The 18,231-nt window shown below is 40.4% G+C and overlaps 1 protein-coding gene across 3 annotated transcripts in view; it reads left to right on the top strand.

Moving 5' to 3' along the window:
- ZMYND11 (zinc finger MYND-type containing 11) overlaps nt 1–18,231 on the top strand; it is a 107,718-nt gene that overhangs the window by 27,909 nt on the left and 61,578 nt on the right. The gene's annotated exons all lie outside the window — the stretch shown is intronic.

Genomic DNA, 18,231 nt, shown 5'->3' with positions numbered 1-18,231 from the left:
GTCATAAATCATAATTAAGGTTTTCGTTTCCTCGGTGGTATAACTCCTCAGAGATGGAGGCTGAAACTGTTTACGAAAGCCCATTTTTTTGTCTTAGGAAAAGTGTTTAGGAAACCTGAACTGGGGTTTATTAAGCATATCTATGGGAGACAAAAGGGGGAATTGTTGGTTTCCGAGCACCAAGCAGCACTGACAGGCTGACCGGTGTGGTCAGAAAGGATATTTAATTTCAAAGGATAAACTACAGGATTCATTTTTTTTCTTTTTTTATCTGAAGTTAAGCTTATCTGGTATGCCTTATCTAATTTAACTTATGAGAATTGTAAATTCAGCTATATGTTAAGAAAACAATTTATTTTGTTTTAATTCCATTTTCTCTTTGTTTTAATAAATCTTGCTTTTGTTAGGATTACTGTTTTGTGGGTAATTTTGCACAGATGTCTTCAAAGAGTAAAGAAAAATCCATAACTTTTAAAGAGAATAGCTGAAGGGGAAAAAAAACCCCAACTCTCTGGAAGGCTTTTACATTCCTTTGTGGTCCTACTGGAGGGGTTTGGATTAAAGTGTTGTGTCAGGAAGTTGTCTTGCTGCAGTTGGCAACCATAAGAGACAACGCAAAAACTGAAGCAGAGATAAAGAGTTAATGTTTTCAGCCTATAAAATTTACATTTTGAATTTTTCAAAGCCCTATAAAGTGTAGGACTATTATACTGAAGGGAGTAAAAGGTCCTGTCTATGAAATGGCAGAGGGTGAGGTGGGGAGGTATTCTGTTTGTTTTGGACATGAAATATATAAATTTGTTTTAAGATATATAGTAATATGAGATATTATGACAAATTATCAAGTTGTTTTGTTTTCTCCTTCTTTTCCAGCTTCATAAGATCAAGAAATTAGATATTTAAGAGTAGCTTGTAATTTTATAAGGTATAAATAGTGTTTTTAGACAGTGTACATTTTGCCTGTGGATTTCACCATGGAGGTCATATAGTTAAATATAGTGGTTCAGTTTTCAAAAAGGCTAATAACAGTGGCAACGAAGCATGCTTAGAGAAGGGTAATCAAATCTCATGATTTAACACATAAGCGTGTTACCTGTGAGCATCTGGAAACACCTCATCCCTCTCTGTCACCTGCAAAGCCTTCTGCAATTAGTAAGGTTCATTGTGGGTATTTGTTGCATCTAATTTTCGTGAAGCATTGCTACCAGCAATCATTAGGGATAGGACACAGACTTCTGTTTGTCATCACATTGTACCAAAGCCTTGCACAGAACGTCGCGCTGCTTTTCTGTGCTGCTGTGTTGAATGACACCAGCATGGTCTGAAACAAAAGAACCTGGCGATGTGGTGCTGGCTGCAAAAGCACAAAATTGCCTGATCCACCATCAAATAGAAGTGAACGTGAACGGGTTTTACATGTTACTTTGGGATTTAATTCGACTGTTTATTTTGAAAATCAGTTGTTACAGTTCATGCAAAAAATCTCTGAATTTATAACCAGTATTAAGATAAGAACTGAATGCATGGAACTAGGCAATTTATTTTCTGATAAAAAATGGAATAGTACTTTGTATCTGATTTTTGCTTTAATTTTTTATTTCTGAAGTTTGCTCTAAACAGCAACTGCTGAAGTGAAAATATTTTATTTAAATGCAATGAGGGGTATAAACAGATTTGAATCAAATACGAGTTCCTCCTTTGTAAGTAAAACCTATCCGAAGAAATTTAGATGCTGTTGCTTCTTACTTAGCAGGTTAGGGAAGAGTAACGTGTTCTAACAGGTAGAAGAACATGCCGTTAATCCTTAATAAATCACAGGAAGAGACAAAGACGGCTTCCGAGGCTGAAGGTTTGAATTATCGTGTCAGCTGGATCCTGAATGTTTTGAACGGCTTTTCGGGCAGCGTCTCCAAAAGGGAGACCTGGGAGGGCCTGGGGGGGTCTGGGGGCTCCTCGCTGGCCCACGGGCTGTGATTCCACGTACAGCAGCTCCGAGATGGGACGTTGTACCCGTGGTTTTGACATTTTTCTCATTTATTTTACATTCCAGTTCAGAACTTGAGTGAACTCCATAAAAGTCAAGGTCACATTGAAGGAGCTCTTGTGAAGGAAGGGAGGCGTTTATTTTAAATTGTTGAAGGCAGAGACATCGGTGTTGAAAATTTCCACTACTTACAGTTGCAGCTTTTTTTTTTAATTTAATATATATTTTTTAAAAAATTTTAATTCTTACACGAGATGGCTGCATGTGGTGCATCTAGAAACCAGAGCAACCAAATAAATCTGATTAGCTGAATGCTGATAAAGTTGGGAGGGTGAGATGATGGTTCCAGTAGCGACACGGTCATGAGGCTGAAGGCTCAAAGTTATAAAAAGGGATGAAAAGAATGTAGCTTTATTTTACTGATTTGAAATAAACAGAACGCCTTGTGACCCAGGTGACAAAATTTAGCCTCCTGAAGTAAGGAAGGATATTAATTTTCTTTCTTAGCTCAATTTCTACTTGATCAAGGTACTGTTATAAAATAGTGAAGAAAGTTCTGCAGTTAGGCTTTTGCAGTTCCGTTTTGTCTGGCTAAATAGCTACATTTGTAGAAAATATGCTGCTTGCAAGAAAAATGAAAAGGTGTCCTGCACTGCAATTTTTTCTTAATTAAAGACTCAATCTGTCAAGAAAAAAATAAATCAAAATACACATTATTCACATTTAAAATTATATATCAGACATTGCCATTAATCACCCATTTTACTAGAATTGCAATGATATTACTAGGGTTATAATTGAAATTTCTTTTTATTTTTGAGGAAAAACATACATTAACTGAAGCCTTTCTCAATGAAAAACACAACTGCATTTCTTGACTTTAAACAGATGGGGTAAAAAAGATATCTTCAGCTATTCAAATATGTCCATATGGAAACTGAAAACATATAGATGATATTTTTCATCCAAAAAAAGGCAAATAGCAGGAAAAAAAAACCCAACAAAAAAAAGGTGGCTAGAGCCCTTAGCTGAGATGCAGGAAATGCAGTTTCTAGTAGGACTTTAAACTAGGTAAATGTAAGCGCTGGTTAAAAGGGGTGTCCTGAGTAGAGTGCGTGTGATTTAAGTCCAGCCATTTGAACTAGTCACCCTAATCTCACTTCATCTTCCGTTGAGAGAAATGGTTAATTTTAGGGTTTAATTCATCTGACCTATTTGCGATGTCTGCCTCACAACAAGATGGATTGTTGCACTGAGCAGATTGTGTCAAGTGTGAAGGGAGCGCAGAGTGATTAGCTCAGAAATAGATGTCTGCATTTAATCCCGTTTTTCCCGTCTCTCTCGCCTGTTGGAGGTTGCACTAACAAAATAACAGACTTACTATAATACAGTGGCTATATAGCTGGAGTTTCTACAGTGTTCACCTATGGTGCTGGCCACTCCGGATGAGGTGAAGGGATCTAAGACGTATTTCTACATATGTGTTTCCACAAACCATTTTGGTACCAGTAAAACAACATTTTTCGAAGGAGAGAGCTTTTTTAAGAAAGTTTTCTCCTCCGTGTTCATTTCCACTGTACTATGACCGACTTCTTCACTGAAAGGATGATAAAAGGGTTGGACGAGAAGGAAGACATAAGCATTCAGTGGCCTTGCCAAAAGCAGAATAAACATTTCTTGATGTGGGGAGCTGAAGTTTCAAATGTCCTCCTCTCAACGGCCATGCTGTGGAAAGAATATCGGTTTGTTTGTCAGTGTTATTTCCTGTTCTCGAGTTGCTTAATATGCTCTGGTTTTTGCAACACGGCACACAGGGAAAATAATTCTTGGTCTAGGGGCTTTACTCTGTCTTTACATCAGAAGTCTGCTTTTTTGCAGAAAACTAAAACGCCAACAAATGCAGTTACGCGTTGAAAACGCCTCGCTGAATGTTTCTACAGATTAAGGTGAAAAATGGTTTTATCTTTAAAGGTTTGCCTGTTTCCTTGTTTCCTGGCTCTAACTAGCAGGAGACACTGCTGGGCAAAAGAGAACTTTAATAAAGCTTATGCTTTTGCCTTTGAAAACCAGACTTTCCGCCTTCCCAGCACATTTTGGGGGTAAATCACTGCTTTCTTCTCTGAACAGGTTAGTTAACTTTTGTTGGCCACATTTTTTTCCCTAGTAATTATACTTCAGGGGCCCTGTGTTACAACTTCTGCCTTGAATTGTTTTTATAGAGCAACTGGCAGTGCTGCTGAATGGGGTTTCGTGGTGCTTCCCATTCTCTGTTCTCAATGCTTACGCTTTCGTGGAATGCTGCCTGTTTGGCTGTTACCTGCCATAGATAAACACTATGTGTTGTCACGTGTTGGACATTTTGCCTAATACAGAATTTATTTTTCTGTGCGAAAAGTGCTAGTGAGAAAGTACAGTAGTTCTTTAACTTGTATGAAGTAGTTGAAAGACTATTTGAAATGCAATTGTTAAGTATATTCAAACCAGGAAGCACAAAGACCGGGAAGAGAAATGGAAGTGCAAATGTAACTGCCTTCTTTTATTTTTGTTATCCTCTCATGGTATTATGTGGATCCCCAGCCAGATGGCTACTGGCTATAAGATGTATGCGGATTCACAGGATTTTAACTCCTCTGTTGGTTTCCCATCTGTCATAAACTACAAAGCTGCAATCCAGAGACTGACAGGAATGTCGGTGTCTTCTTTAGCGCACCGCGATTGTTACACTCAAAGGCTGCAGAAGGAGCAGGAGCCACAGGACGGTGTCTGTTTTAACAACTGGGGAGTATAATTTCTTGTGGTCAGTTTAAAGTAGTGCTTTGAAGCACAGGTGACCACTGTGGTGGCAGCAGCCTCAGGCAGACGTTGCCTGAAAAGTCTCCCCAGAAGGAGGGGTATTTTTTACTGTTGTTGTTGCTCAGTGAAGATTGTAAACCCACAATTGTCTCTGGTAGGAAATCTCATCTTTAAAAATAAAATAGCAGACTATCTTCAACAGAAGGAGGTAGTAAAAGTTAAAATCTCTCAGCACTGGAAAAATAGATGTAAACAGCTAAAAAACCCCTGTGGTCTTTCTTTGCTTTAAAATGACCAGTCCAGCATTCCCTAGTTTTTTCCCTCAGCATATGTCTTCACTTGGATGGACACATTCTGTTTCATTAAATGGAGGTGAAAAGAGTGGAAAACATCTTAGGTTTCATGGTATGTGGTAGAACGAGGCATTGGTCACTTTGTGGGCACCCCCTGGGGCCTTGGCATCACTGAAACAAGGAACCTTGCGCCTCAAAGTAAAAGAAGCTCTCATAGTCTTGCTTTGTGTCATGTCATACTCAAGGAAGCAAAAGGAAAAATTGAATTAAATCTTCCTGAAACAGGTGTGAACAAGTTGAATAGAAATAGGGGCTGAGCAGATTCTAAACCATTTTAGAATTAATTTTAGGAAGTAAGTGTATCTAAAAGAAATACGTACATAAGCCTGTCAGGAAATCATTATTATGAAGTCTTCCCAAATTTAGACTTGGTTTTCTTAATTAATGGATTTGACTTACGTGAGAATAAAAGTTACACCCCTGTGAGAAAATAACCACTTTCCTAAGAAATAGCTGTCTGAAATCAAGCAATCTGTTAATTCAGCTTCAAAAACTCTTGTCATGAACAAATTAATCTCTCCGTTTCCACTCTGGGCTCAGTTTTGCAGGACAAGTTGCAGATAAGAGGATCTTGACGTGTTAGACGGTGCTTCAGGTGGTTTCCAGTCCTTAGTGCAGAAGCCCAGAGTTAAACGCCCCATTCAGCATCAGGTGTCACAACTGGAGTTGTTGTGGGCAGGTGCTTCAGCAGCACAGCAGAACCCAGGTCTTCTGCCTATGTTGGAAGAACATGATGTGACAAGATATTGATTGGAAAGGCCGCCAGAACTCTCGGATTTTATTTCCTCTCCGGCAGAATATTATATTGCGAAGCCAAGCTTCAGGTCAACAGGCTTGCCCTTTGTTGTGACACCATAATGCTGTGATATTCTTGCAGTTCGCTTTCTTTGGGTTAGGCGGAGGAGGAAGATTTTTGCAGAAATCACAAGAGGGGGCTGTATTTCATGAATGGCATTTTCCAAAATTTATGTTAGGCTGACGGTAGGATTAGTTAACTTTGCTGGGTTTTACCTTCTGTTGGTAGCCACAGGGCTGGCGCGCTGTTCAGTCATGTCCTGCACCTCCATGAATTCCCATCACCCTGTAGGGTTGTCAGAACTCAGGCTCATTCGTCTGCATTAAGGGTAAAGGAGTAAAATAAAGAAACCAGCCAAATGTTGGCAGTAGACTAAGTTAAATAATCTGAAAAATGAAATCCCGCTTCTGCTGACAAAATTATTCAATGTTTCTGTGTCTGAAGGAAATGGCTGACAACAGCATGGTCCTGTTGCCTGTAATAAACCTCAGCCCCAGATAACGGTACAGCAGGAAGAGCTCTTGAGCACTCAGGAAGTAATTTCTTCCCTAAAGGGCCTCTGTAATCTGCTCTATGTCATCGCCATCATCATCAGTGCTTGAAAAAATAGGTTTCAGGTGCACCTGCCAGAGGAGAGGCGGAACATTATATTTCAAGTGAGAAGTATTGTAACCTCACAGAGCTGCAGAGAGCTCCTGTGTCTCTCTGGCCTGTAGCTCTAGCATATGCCATGGATGGGCATGTGAATGTATCCACGAACCATTGGTCAAAGGAATAAGTTTTCCATAGGAGAAATACCGAACAGATATAAAATGCAAGAATCATTCTGATGCGAGATGGATTTTCGGTGTCAAAAAAGTGCATAATTCAGTTCACCCACAACTACTCCTGGAAAAGCCTTGGGAATAATTCTCTATGTTAAAAAATAAAGACATATTGTAAGTTGGCTTCAGGTGAGAGATGAGAAGTAAGAGTTGGAAGCATCTGAAAGTTATAGGTAGTAGAAAATGTACCAAGAGATTACACTGGAGATCCCACCAAGATCTTTAAAAGAAACAGCTCACCGAATGTGAGACTGCAATGCAAGGTAGCAGGTATGCTAGAGGGAAAAAGCTCTGTGCCAGAGAAGCCCGTTTGCCAACCTCCCCCAAACCATCAGACATACCAGAGCTGGTTAGAAAACGAAGTGATATATTCCACCTGTCCTCAGTCCTGTGTCTTTTAAACAACTTATAGGAAAGAAATGCTAACCTGCAATGGTAGGGCAAAGTTTTATTCATGTTGGCTGTTATCAGGTTTGCTGAGAACCTGGTGTTATCTGAAGTAATGGCAACTTATTGTCATCATCCGGCCTGTTTCTTTGGAATTTTTTTTTAATAATTTGTTGGCTTTTGAAGTTTCTCTTTGTAAAGTTTGTGGGTTTGAAACTTTCTTTTATCATTTTTCCAGTTTTTATTTATAAACTTTCGCAGCAAAGATAAAAAGAAAAGGATCATGATTATACTCAGCTCTTTTCCACTTCAGGATTTGTTTAGTTTTGCATCCTGTTGTTTATTACTGTACATTGGTTTTCATGAAAACTGCTGTTCTCGCATGTCCATAAACCGTCCTCTAGGCAATGTTGTCCTTGCGCAGACATGAATGTCCGGGGGGAGAGCCGAGTGCAATCTGAAGAAAGAAAGTGCAAACAAAATTACTTACCTGCTTTTGAGGGATAAAAAGAACCCCTGAAATGTCAATGGAAAAAAAAAAAATCAAAAAGAACCTTCAAAATGGATGGGGATTAAGGCTTCACTAAGGAGTGATGATAGACGTGGTTTGGGGCAGGATGAGAGGAAAGCTTTCTTGGAATGCATATAATTAATGAGTTTGGGTACTGCCTGTGAAGAGGAGAGCATACCCTCCAAATATACTTCAGAGTACACTTTTAAGAGTGATGTCTATGCCCAGCCTAGGAAATACATTCTCTAAACAACAGAGAAATGAGGACTTGGGGAAGGGCTTCCAGTTCTACAAGATATTATTGTTATTATTCCTCCTGTTGCTCTTGTTTTGATGGACTGTCCCACTGCTGGGGGAGCAATGCATGAAACTTTCAGGTCCATTATTTCTGCCGTTCGCCTTGAATTTCAGAGGCAGGATCTAAAGCTCAGTTTTTACAATTTGATCCTCTCCCTGCCTTAAAGTTTCTTTTGATTAATGCTGTAAAAGCTGGTAAGCTTTGGCAGTGTTTATCTTTGGCTCATCTTACCTGCATTACAGATCTATGTATTTTAACTCTGTAAGTTCTCAGCCTGTTTCTGAAAGTTTCCAAGGGTGAGCCCAGACATTTTGGGCTTCAAGGAGCCGTGGTTTGGAAACCTTAGTTGGTTCATAATGGCACTTATTTTCTTCATATAGTATCGGCTTTCCCTGAGATGACTGCTGACAAGAGAAAGTCTCTGGGTTAACATTGCTCGTGCTCTGACTTTTGGAGGAAAGTGGTCACGTCTGCATAACACACTGACTTTCAAATAATTCAATATCTGAGCAGTTTTAGAAGTTGTGTAGTTGTGCTTTTATTTATAGAGAGGGAGAGGCCAAAGAGAATACCTTTGAAAGAAACAAGTTCGGGCAGTCTTCGTTTTTCTTAAGGAGCAACAAAAATTGATTCAGCTGCCTTTTGTCAATAAAAATGCAGCCTGGTGGAGGAAGAGTTTTTGCAAACATCCAAGGTTCAAGCCCTGTTGCTGGCAGCAGAATCACAATTTGTACTTTAAAGATACTGTCAGCGGTGTGTGGTTCAGAGAAATAGAAGAAATAAATTCAGAATCTCAGGTTACATTGCAAAAAAGTCAACATCAACTCCTTATTTTACTATATAGCTTCAATAATCTGCAGTGAATTTACATTTTTTTTCATTATTTGGCTCTTTCCATATATTCCTAGTTATTCGGCATGGAAAATGTATCTCTCTTGTTTTTTAGTATGAAACTGAGTTTATGTGGAATTATGTTCGCTGGTAATATACTATGAAAAATCATTTCTTTATTTGTGCTGTCATACCTTATTTATTATAGCTTATGTACTGACTGAGAAATGTATTGCATCAGTTCAGCTGAGTCTTACAGAATAACCAAGCTCCTTAACTTTCTGAACAGAAAGGAAGATGATAATCAAACCTTGCTTTTGGAGAAACAGCTACTCTTCTCATTAACATTTCTTAGCATTTTCAAAAGTGTCTTCCACCTCTCGCTTTTATTAGAGTTGCAGAATCAAAGTGGCATCTATTTATCATCCAAACGGAAATTCCAGCCCTCACCGTCAGCCTTCTTTGGCCATGATTTTTCCATTTTTATGACCAAGCGAGCGTTGGAGCCTGTCAGGATGCAGAGCTGCGTTAATCATCTCGGCTCCCTACAGCCAAGCCAGTGGACAAGAAATGTCTATTTGCTAAGGGCTTGTCTACATGGGGAAATATCTCAGGCTGCTCATTAGGTGTTCACTCCTGCGGAGTCTGCTTGAGCATCTTCCCGCGGTTTAGCTTTAGGCTGCTTTGGAAAGTATGGAATTTGGTAGTGGGTGTATTTAAACCCCAGAAAGCCTGTATGAGCGTGCAGCGGGGGTTCAGAACATGATCCTGTCTCCACGTGTCACTTAATCTTCTGTAACTGACCCTCTTCATGCTCTTAGTCTGTGGCAAATGGAAGGTAAAACGTGTTAGTTCAAGCCTCTTAAGGCATGTGTGTGTGACTTGCTTGTGTGCCCATGCGTCTGTGCATTCATACAGGGGAGCCAGAGCATCGCTAGTAGCAATTTGGGTGCTAGTGTTATTTCTGATAAATCCCCAAATAAGCAAATCTGAAGAGAACTTGTAATTTTTCAGCCATGGTAGGGGACGAGAAATGTGTAGGATGATCTTCTACCCCTCGTATGAGCCGTCCATTATTTAGTGATGTTGAAGTTAGTCGTCTTGGACCCTCTTCTGTATGGAAAATTTCTTAGAACAAAGATGAGTAGTCTTCTGGAGATGAACAACTTAAAGGCTGCTTAATACCAGTGTATCATCATCCTGGAAATAAGGGGCTTTGTTACTATGGCAGCTAAATCTTATCTTCTTGGGAAAGGTACATCACTTCACAAGAACTGTATTTTTAAAGCAAATTATAGCAGTGTTATCTCCATTGTGGAAACTCTTTATTTAGTGTAGCTTAATTTCATTAACTAAGCCTTAGCCAAACCACGCTAAACTGGTTTTAATTGAAATTGCTTTCATTCAGAAGTTTGCTAAATGCGTCAATAGTGTATACATTTCCAGTGGTGGTATTTTCTCACGTAAACAAAAACTTGGGTGGTTCTGTATATTCCCGTGTAACTGTTAATTTTGTTATAAAACAAAATTGAAACAACCCAAAAAAATCTCCATGTATTTCAAACCTATTAAAAATTGAAATATTAAGGAAAATACTGTCTATTTTAAAAGATTAATGTGGAACCTGTACACATGAAAAACTGTGTTGAGACAGATCTTTAGTAGAAACTGTATTATGTGCTTCAGCTTCCTTAGCACATGATCTGGAGTAAAACGTGATGACCAAGAGAAAAGTAGTCAAGTGAAGGAAGTTGGTGTAGCTACATTGCTAGTAACAAGTTTAGCTCTTTGCTTTCAGCCCTTTCAACTATATTACTTTCTTTGGCAGTTGTACCCTTTTCTTTTCCAAACTTACTTTGCTAAATAAAGTTTTATTCAGCGATTTATGCCAGATGAGAACAAAGGATAATTTCCTTCCAATTTTTAGGATGGCATTTGCTATTGTCTGTGAAATTCCAGACTGGGATTGGCTGGAGGGCTGGCAGAATACAGGATTACATTTCAGTCCTGTATATATATTTCTATTAGGTAGCAAACAAAACCACTTTGACAGCCTTATTTTTGGGTGTATGGCTATTATTCTGTTTTTCTCAGCAGCTGTTATTGATGCATCGTCTCAGGTTTTGTTAAACTCTGTTTACTCTGACTTACACTTTCTTAGAAAGTTGGGATGGAGTGTCAACATTTGTGTCAAGTTCTCTCTAGCAGAGTGAGTTAAACAAACAAGAATGTCCAGATTTGGTTTTAAAAGAAAAAGAGAGTTGTGTTATTCATCCACTGATGATTCAGAATGCCTGAGCTTATCACATGCCTTAGCCTCAGTGAAGGACACGTATTTAATAATTTTGCATGAAATACAATACAAATTAAGTTAATGCAATGTCAGAGATTAAAGTAGAGCTTACATATATGTGTAGTAAAAGTATTCTTGGGGCCTTTAATTGCGTCCTGCCCTTGGCTCTGATTTCTGCAGTGGCTCACTGCCACCTTGGAATGGCACAAGGCAGCAGCAAAGGCTTGCTTGTATTCTGCGTACTGAAGTTGGAAAAAAATTAATTTGCAGAGGGAAAGAAGCAGAACACTACAGTTTTTTATTCATGTAGTCTTGCTTTCTGTCTGCGCTGCACGTTACGGAGCTACGCAGAGGCTCACTCAAAAAGTCACAGGATGTCAAGGTTACAAATGTCGCCATCGGGAAGTGCAAAAGGTGGGGTTGTGCATAACAGCAGAATGATTTCATTTGCACGTGTGAATTATTTAGGATAATTAGGCTAGTAGACTGTGTGCACCTTAATCTAACAGTGAAATGAAAAGATTTTCATTAGGAATGACACACATTCAACATCCAAGAATCTTCTGTAGTTTAATAACTTCCAAAATGACAGCATTACAGCGTGAACTCATCTCTGAATACAGAAAGACACACTGAAGAATTTTGTAACTTTTATTAATTTAGGGTCTGATTTTCTGAGTTCCGTTTAATTAACAAAGAAATTTTGCCTATTTTAGCCACATGCCTTTGTTACATCTTTTCAGCATCACTAACGTTATTGAACGCCTCCCTATGTTTTTAATTGTGAGCATATGGAAGAGTAGTCAGCAGTTGAAAGTTTACTCCAAAACCCTGGAAAGTCAGCGGAAAGGCATTTGTTGTCTTTAGTGGATTGGGATTCAGTCCAGAATAAATACCTAATGATACTAATTCTTAAACATTTGAAAATGAGTTTGTTTGCAAAATCTGTATTTCTGATATCCTGCACTCTTGAAAAACAGGGTCTCCTACGACCAGATGCCCAGATAATCCTTATCTTATACTGGTGATATTGCATACTCCGAGAGGCAAGTGAATTGTAGGCGAAGTATGGGATTATTCTTGCCAAAAGCTTTGTCCTCACCCTAGCAGCTACTCCCCACACTTCTGGATTGTTGGATCTGGAAGGCAGACCTGAAGTTAAACTTCCTCTTGGTTTTGCCCCCATGCATGACCTTCACTGCTGCTCAGTCTAAACATTTGCACATGCACTTTCCATATGTAAAAATAGGGTAGTTGTCACTTTTGCTCTCAGTTGTTCTAGGAGGAGAAGACTAAAGAGTTTACCCTCCCACTAAACTGGTGGTGAAAGATATGTTTTAACAGCAGTTCAAATTGTAAACTGTAAACTTGCAGAACTTCAGAGTACAACAAAGACTGGTGTAAAGTCCAGGGAGCCAAACTCTGCATTAACTCATAAATTTGTAATCTGGATTTTAATAGGAAGCTCCTATTTAATACAAGAACAAAGCACTAAACATTTGGAACTACTTGTACTGCTTATATATACAGTTTTATGCTTACTATAAAAAGTTAAACTTTAAGATAAATACTAGAGCCCATATTATAATGTGCATATAAATATGAAGCTAAGTCTGTGTCCAAGTTTCCTAACCGCCTGAACTCAGCCAGTCTCACAGCATGGAAGCCACAAAAACTAGGACTGAGCCTAGCTTCTCCCTCCCGTTAAGCCTGAAATCTTTTCACTGCATAGTGTGGAAGAAATAATAGAAGCCCCAGGGATGCGGCACTGAAAGGCAGAAACGAGCAGCTGAGCAGTGGCAAGGATCAACTTATTAAACTGTCTTTCCATTGCAATTAAGTGCATACCAAATCTCAGCCAAATGGTGGCTGATAGCAGGGGTGAAGTTTAACCTGTTCGACTTTGCGCTGAAAGGGCCAAGCACCACAGGTAGCCTCACGTACTGCGAAGTACGAAGGGAAGATGTAACAAGCTACTACTTGTCAGCTCTTAATTAGCAGCTCCCATCAGAGCAGCAGCACCCAACTGCAACACCGTCTGCTTCAGTGCGAAGTCCAATTCATCAGCTAAATTTTCAGAAGCATCCTGTTTTGTTTGGATGGTGGTATTTAACAGCTAAAGCGTGGCAAGGTTTGACTACCTTTCAGTTGTTTCTGTCTGTAGGGACAGTTTCTAGCTAAACTTAGAACCGGATAGTATCTGCTAAATTGGAAGCAAACAGCGGGTCAGGAGGTTCCTTGGGCTAAATCCCTAGACATGCAAGATATTTTTTTGTTTATTTTGTGTTGACTTTCAGTGCAGATTTCCATATCCACTGCTATTGCAACAGACAGCTGTAGAGCGTTTCATTTGGCTAAGTGTGTGTCTAAGGACTAGTAGTAGCCTTGCTGTTTTGACAGTAAGCCTGGTTTGCCGCTGCAGTAACATTGCCACCGCATGGCAACGCACGCTTTGCTGTGGGCTCTGAGAAGATAAGCCGTGCTGTGTGTATTCACAAGATAAAGCACAGTTTGTTAAGTGTGCTTGTTCACCGTTCCTCTTCCTGCGTAATATTAACTCTCGGGGAAAGTCACGTACAATAAAGCGGTATATTTTTTGAAATGTTGTACACCTGACATTCAAGAGGGATTTATCATACATAGTAAAACCTTACTCAGATTGCACTGAGGAACAGCTAGAGAGTTGAAAATTGAGAAGATAAATTATTTGCTTTGAGCCCTGTGTGAGTGAGCATGTGATGGAAGTGTGTGAGCTGGCATGTCAGCTGCACAAAACTTCCTTTATTAGGAGAATCCTTCTTATATTCTGCAGGTCCCATGGATGTCTACAAAACCTAAGACACATCCTGCTGGATTTTTTCCTTGGAGTTTTAGCCGTCTTCTGTTTGCCAGTCTTTCTCTAAGAAGCTGCGTCCTACCATAAACCTGCTAGCAGAATGTGTCAGAAATGGCATGAAGCAAATAGTTTTGTATGGACTGGGAAAATCATAGCTAAACAAGCATGGTGGCCAGCAAATCACAAGTGGGAAGTTGGTGTTTACTGCAGCTTTTAGTTTTTCTTTCCAGGATGTTGAAAAGAATGCTATAAAGAAAGAGGGGAATGGGACACATCTTCAAGCATTTATATGTAAACACACATTTCAGTATTGTGGTTTTAAAGAGCCTCTGGAGTTCTAACATCTTTAAAACACTGCACGGATGAATCAGCCTCTTTTGGTATTTAACCTCTAAGCCATAGATTCTTACACATGCTCACACACACTGGATGTTTATGCTTGTTCTCTTGTGTGTGTGTGTCTTTGCACCCACACATAAGCAAATAATCAGGAGTGATAAATATAAATTTAAGAATCTAATATGTCTCCCATTAAACTTTCAACTATTGTTTGCATGAATAAGTTGTGCATGTTGAAGAACTGCGAGCATTTTCTGTTGCTTGGAAGTAGCAATCCAAAGCATTTTATGAACTATGAACAGTCTGATACAAGTTATTTTTAGGATTTTATAATAATTTAGAAACCTGCTTATATTTTTGCAGGAATGCAGGGAGTAGTCTACTGTGGTTAGTTTTACCATGGAGGAAGAGTGACTGCAACAAACAGCAAGGAATATGCCACAATCTTTTAATCTTTTAATCTTTTTCTTTAGTGCAAAAAGGCTCTATATTTCTTCTACACCACACAATTAAAAGATTAAAATAATGCTAAAGTGGTCTGGGAATTGTGGAAAAAAATCTATTTTTGTATTTTTGGAAGTGTGGTGTATAAGAACCGCTGTTTCAATGGTGCAGCGTCAACTCTTAGGTTTAACAAAAGTGCCCTTAAGTAGTAAACCCAAGCTATAAAAATGAAGCGCGCATTCTTTGAAGGCAGAACACCTGCTTAAATTATCGTACCTTACAAAAAACCAAGAAGGTACACGACAGAAGATGTGTGATTGCTGTGTCGCATGTGTGAGAATTGTTACCGCTTTTCTTTCCAGACAAGCAGGAGGGCAGAGCCTGGCTGTGCCTGTGTGAGCAATGGTGGGGAGCAGGGTGCAGCGCACACGGAGCAGTTTGGGCGGGCATCTGCTCCAGCTGCACTTTGGGGGCATTAGTTCAGATCAGGTCCAGCCTGATCCCTTGGAGTGACCTCCCTGTTGTGGCTGTGGCCTGGGAGATGTGTGCCTGTACCATGGGTTGGGGTTGGTCATAGAATCATAGGATCATTCTGTTTGGAAGAGACCCTCAGGATCACTGAGTCCAACCATAACCTAACTCTAGCACTAAAACATGTCCCTAAGAACCTCCTCTATGTGCCTTTTAAACACCTCCAGGGATGGTGACTCCACCACTTCCCTGGGCGGCCATGGCACAGGGCATAGCATTTGCATGCTCCAAACCCACGAAGTATGGTAAGGATGGGGCGAAGGGATGGTCAGGAGATTCTGTGTCCAGTGCAGAGCCACAAAGATGATGGAGTGGAGCATCTCCTGTGTGAGGAAAGGCTGAGGGAGCTGGGGCTCTTTAGCTTGGAGGAGACTGAGGGGTGACCTCATTAATGTTTATAAATATGCAAAGGGTGAGTGTCAGGAGGATGCAGCCAGGCTCTTCTCGGTGACAACCAATGATAAGCCAAGGGCCAGTGGGTATAAACTGGAACACAGGAGGTTCCACTTAAATATGATAAGAAACTTCTTCTCAGTGAGGGTGACAGAGCCTGGACCAGGCTGCCCAGGGGGGTTGTGGAGTCTCCTTCTCTGGAGACATTCAAACCCGCCTGGACACCTTCCTGTGCGACCTCATCTGGGTATTCCTGCTCCGGCGGAGGGATTGGACTGGATGATCCTTTGAGGTCCCTGACATTCTGTGATTCATTCCAAAGGAAACAGGGAGCTCGTAGGGCCTTTGCCAGGAAACACCGTCCTGTGCCCGCTGGCGGCCATCTGAGGTGCAGCTCTGCAACCACAGGGCTTCAGGATCCTGTAATTACAGCTTCATTCTCCGTCTCAGACGTGGACTTTTTCGCCCTCTCAGGAGAAACAAGAGGGAATTCCTGGCCCCAGAGGTCAGCCTTTGCTCCAGCTGCACAGCGAGGGCCATGCTGAGGTGGCAGATGGGTTCCCCAGGGCGCTGCCCTGTGCCCTTGGGCCCGGGCGTCCCAGGGGTGTGAGGGGAAACCAGCTCCTTCCCTGCGCCAGGCGCCGAGCGCAGCTTCCATGCGGGCAGCCATATGCCAGCCTGCCAAAAATAACGGTTATTTTTAAAGTACTTGGGATAGCAGGACCCACTTCGTTTATTACGGAATAAACTGAGAACTGGTGTGTTGGTTCACACTGTGACAGGGTTGAGAAGGATGAGTGTTTCCTCCTTGATCCTCGCATGTGGATGTGGTTCTGTGGAAGAGGCTCCGTGTCCAGCCTGTCGACTGCTATATTGGCTGGCAGCTTTTAAAGCAGATACTTTGTAAAGGTAGAATAAAAAGAACAATATCACTTTTAGTCAATTTTGCATTACGAACGGAGTTTTATGCTAAGATAGTCGGGTTGTAAAGATTGTTGTGCTAACCTCTAATCCCGCTTTGTATTTTACGGGTCTGTTTTCCTTAAAAGTTAAATTCTACAAATAATCGTAAGTTTATAATTTTTTACTTGTAACCTCCCCATGTTCTGTGGAGTGAAGGCAAAGGAGCTCACAGGGGTGCAGGGTCTCTCCCCGCTATTCCCAACAGGGACTTTCTTTCTCTGAACCATTCTTAGGTGATGCTATCTACTGCTGTCACTCTCAGCTGTAGGTCTGTCATATTCCCTCTTATCCTTCTCAAAAATGTATTCTTGGACTTTCTTTTCTGGAAGATACATCCATTTGCCCTTGCTTTAAATCCCAGGGGGAAGAGATTTCTAAAGCAGCAATGTGGGGTCGATGTGTGACCACCCCGTGTCCCCACCAGTGCTGCCCTGTTCTGCCCTTCCCTGCTATCTCCAGCAGCCAGAGGTGCCTCACACACGAGATACAATTGCACTTATCACTTCACATCATCTTTTTGTTCTTTTTTTTTTTTTTTAAGGGGCTATGTTAAGTACAACGCTGTTAAATAATTTCTCCTTTATAACAGAACGTTGCACTTTGTTTCATTACAGCTGTAGAGTCAGTGAGAGTTGCTGAGCTAATACCAGATCTAAAACGTGACAGTCCTCTTAGACCTGTAGGTCCTCTGGACTTGGAAATGGCATTGCTGCAACTGGTGGAGTGCTTGAATCTATTGACTGTTTGTGAATTTGAGAGGAGGGATGCCTTTAATACTTAAATTCCCATCTTTAACATTGCACAGATGGTGTAGTGTTTTTGCATTTTTTATGTTATTTTGGGTTACAGAAACTATTATTCTGCTGGTTACAAGTATCCGCGTGCATACCACAGAGTTCATTTTGAGGACAGAGCTCTAAAATCATAGACCTTGGCAGCAGTCGTAAATCAGTCATTTTTTTTCATTGAGAAAGTGATGGCACTGGAAGAAAGTTATTTAGTGATCAAAATGCATCGTTAAGCTTTTAAAAAGGGATTCTGTGCCTGTAGGAGAGCTGTAGGCGATTTATGGCTTATCTGTACTCATTGCCTTGAGCTTTTGGAAAATTTGTAAACAAAGCCAGATTGCTCATTATGTTCCCATTCAGGGTTGGTTAGATGGGTAAATGCCATCAGAAGCACTTTGGTCCTGTTGGGTTTTAGTATATTAGAGGAAATGGAATTGCTCCAAAATATTTCTTTAAATATTTATCATCCATGAAAATATACTTATCGTTTCTGCTCATATAATTGATTTTTTTGAATAATTGTAAATAATAAAAAATATGAAAGTAGTGCTCTGAGAGCTATTTTGTATCCAGATTTGTGTGTGTGTCAGAGTTCATGCTTACACCGTGTAATGTCTTCAAGCACTGCTCACCCTTTCTAAGGTTTTGGGCAGAGCAGGAGGCTGGGGAAGCTTCAGGCTGGGGTAGCTTCTGCTATTTACCAAATTTTAGGGACCTGAGATGTGAACTAAGTGACTTTTCATAACCAGTTTGATAAGTTGTTCGCTATTGATACGATAATTTTTCCTGCTCACCTTTTGTCTTCTGTATAGATCATGTGATGTGAAAGGGGTTCTTGTAAGCTACTTTTTTTTTGCATTTTACTGC

The sequence above is a fragment of the Nesoenas mayeri genome, assembly GCF_963082525.1.
Source record: "Nesoenas mayeri genome assembly, chromosome: 2".
NCBI lineage: Eukaryota > Metazoa > Chordata > Aves > Columbiformes > Columbidae > Nesoenas > Nesoenas mayeri.
The sequence above is the reverse complement of the archived record's forward strand: the minus strand, read 5'-3'. Positions and strand labels throughout refer to the sequence as shown.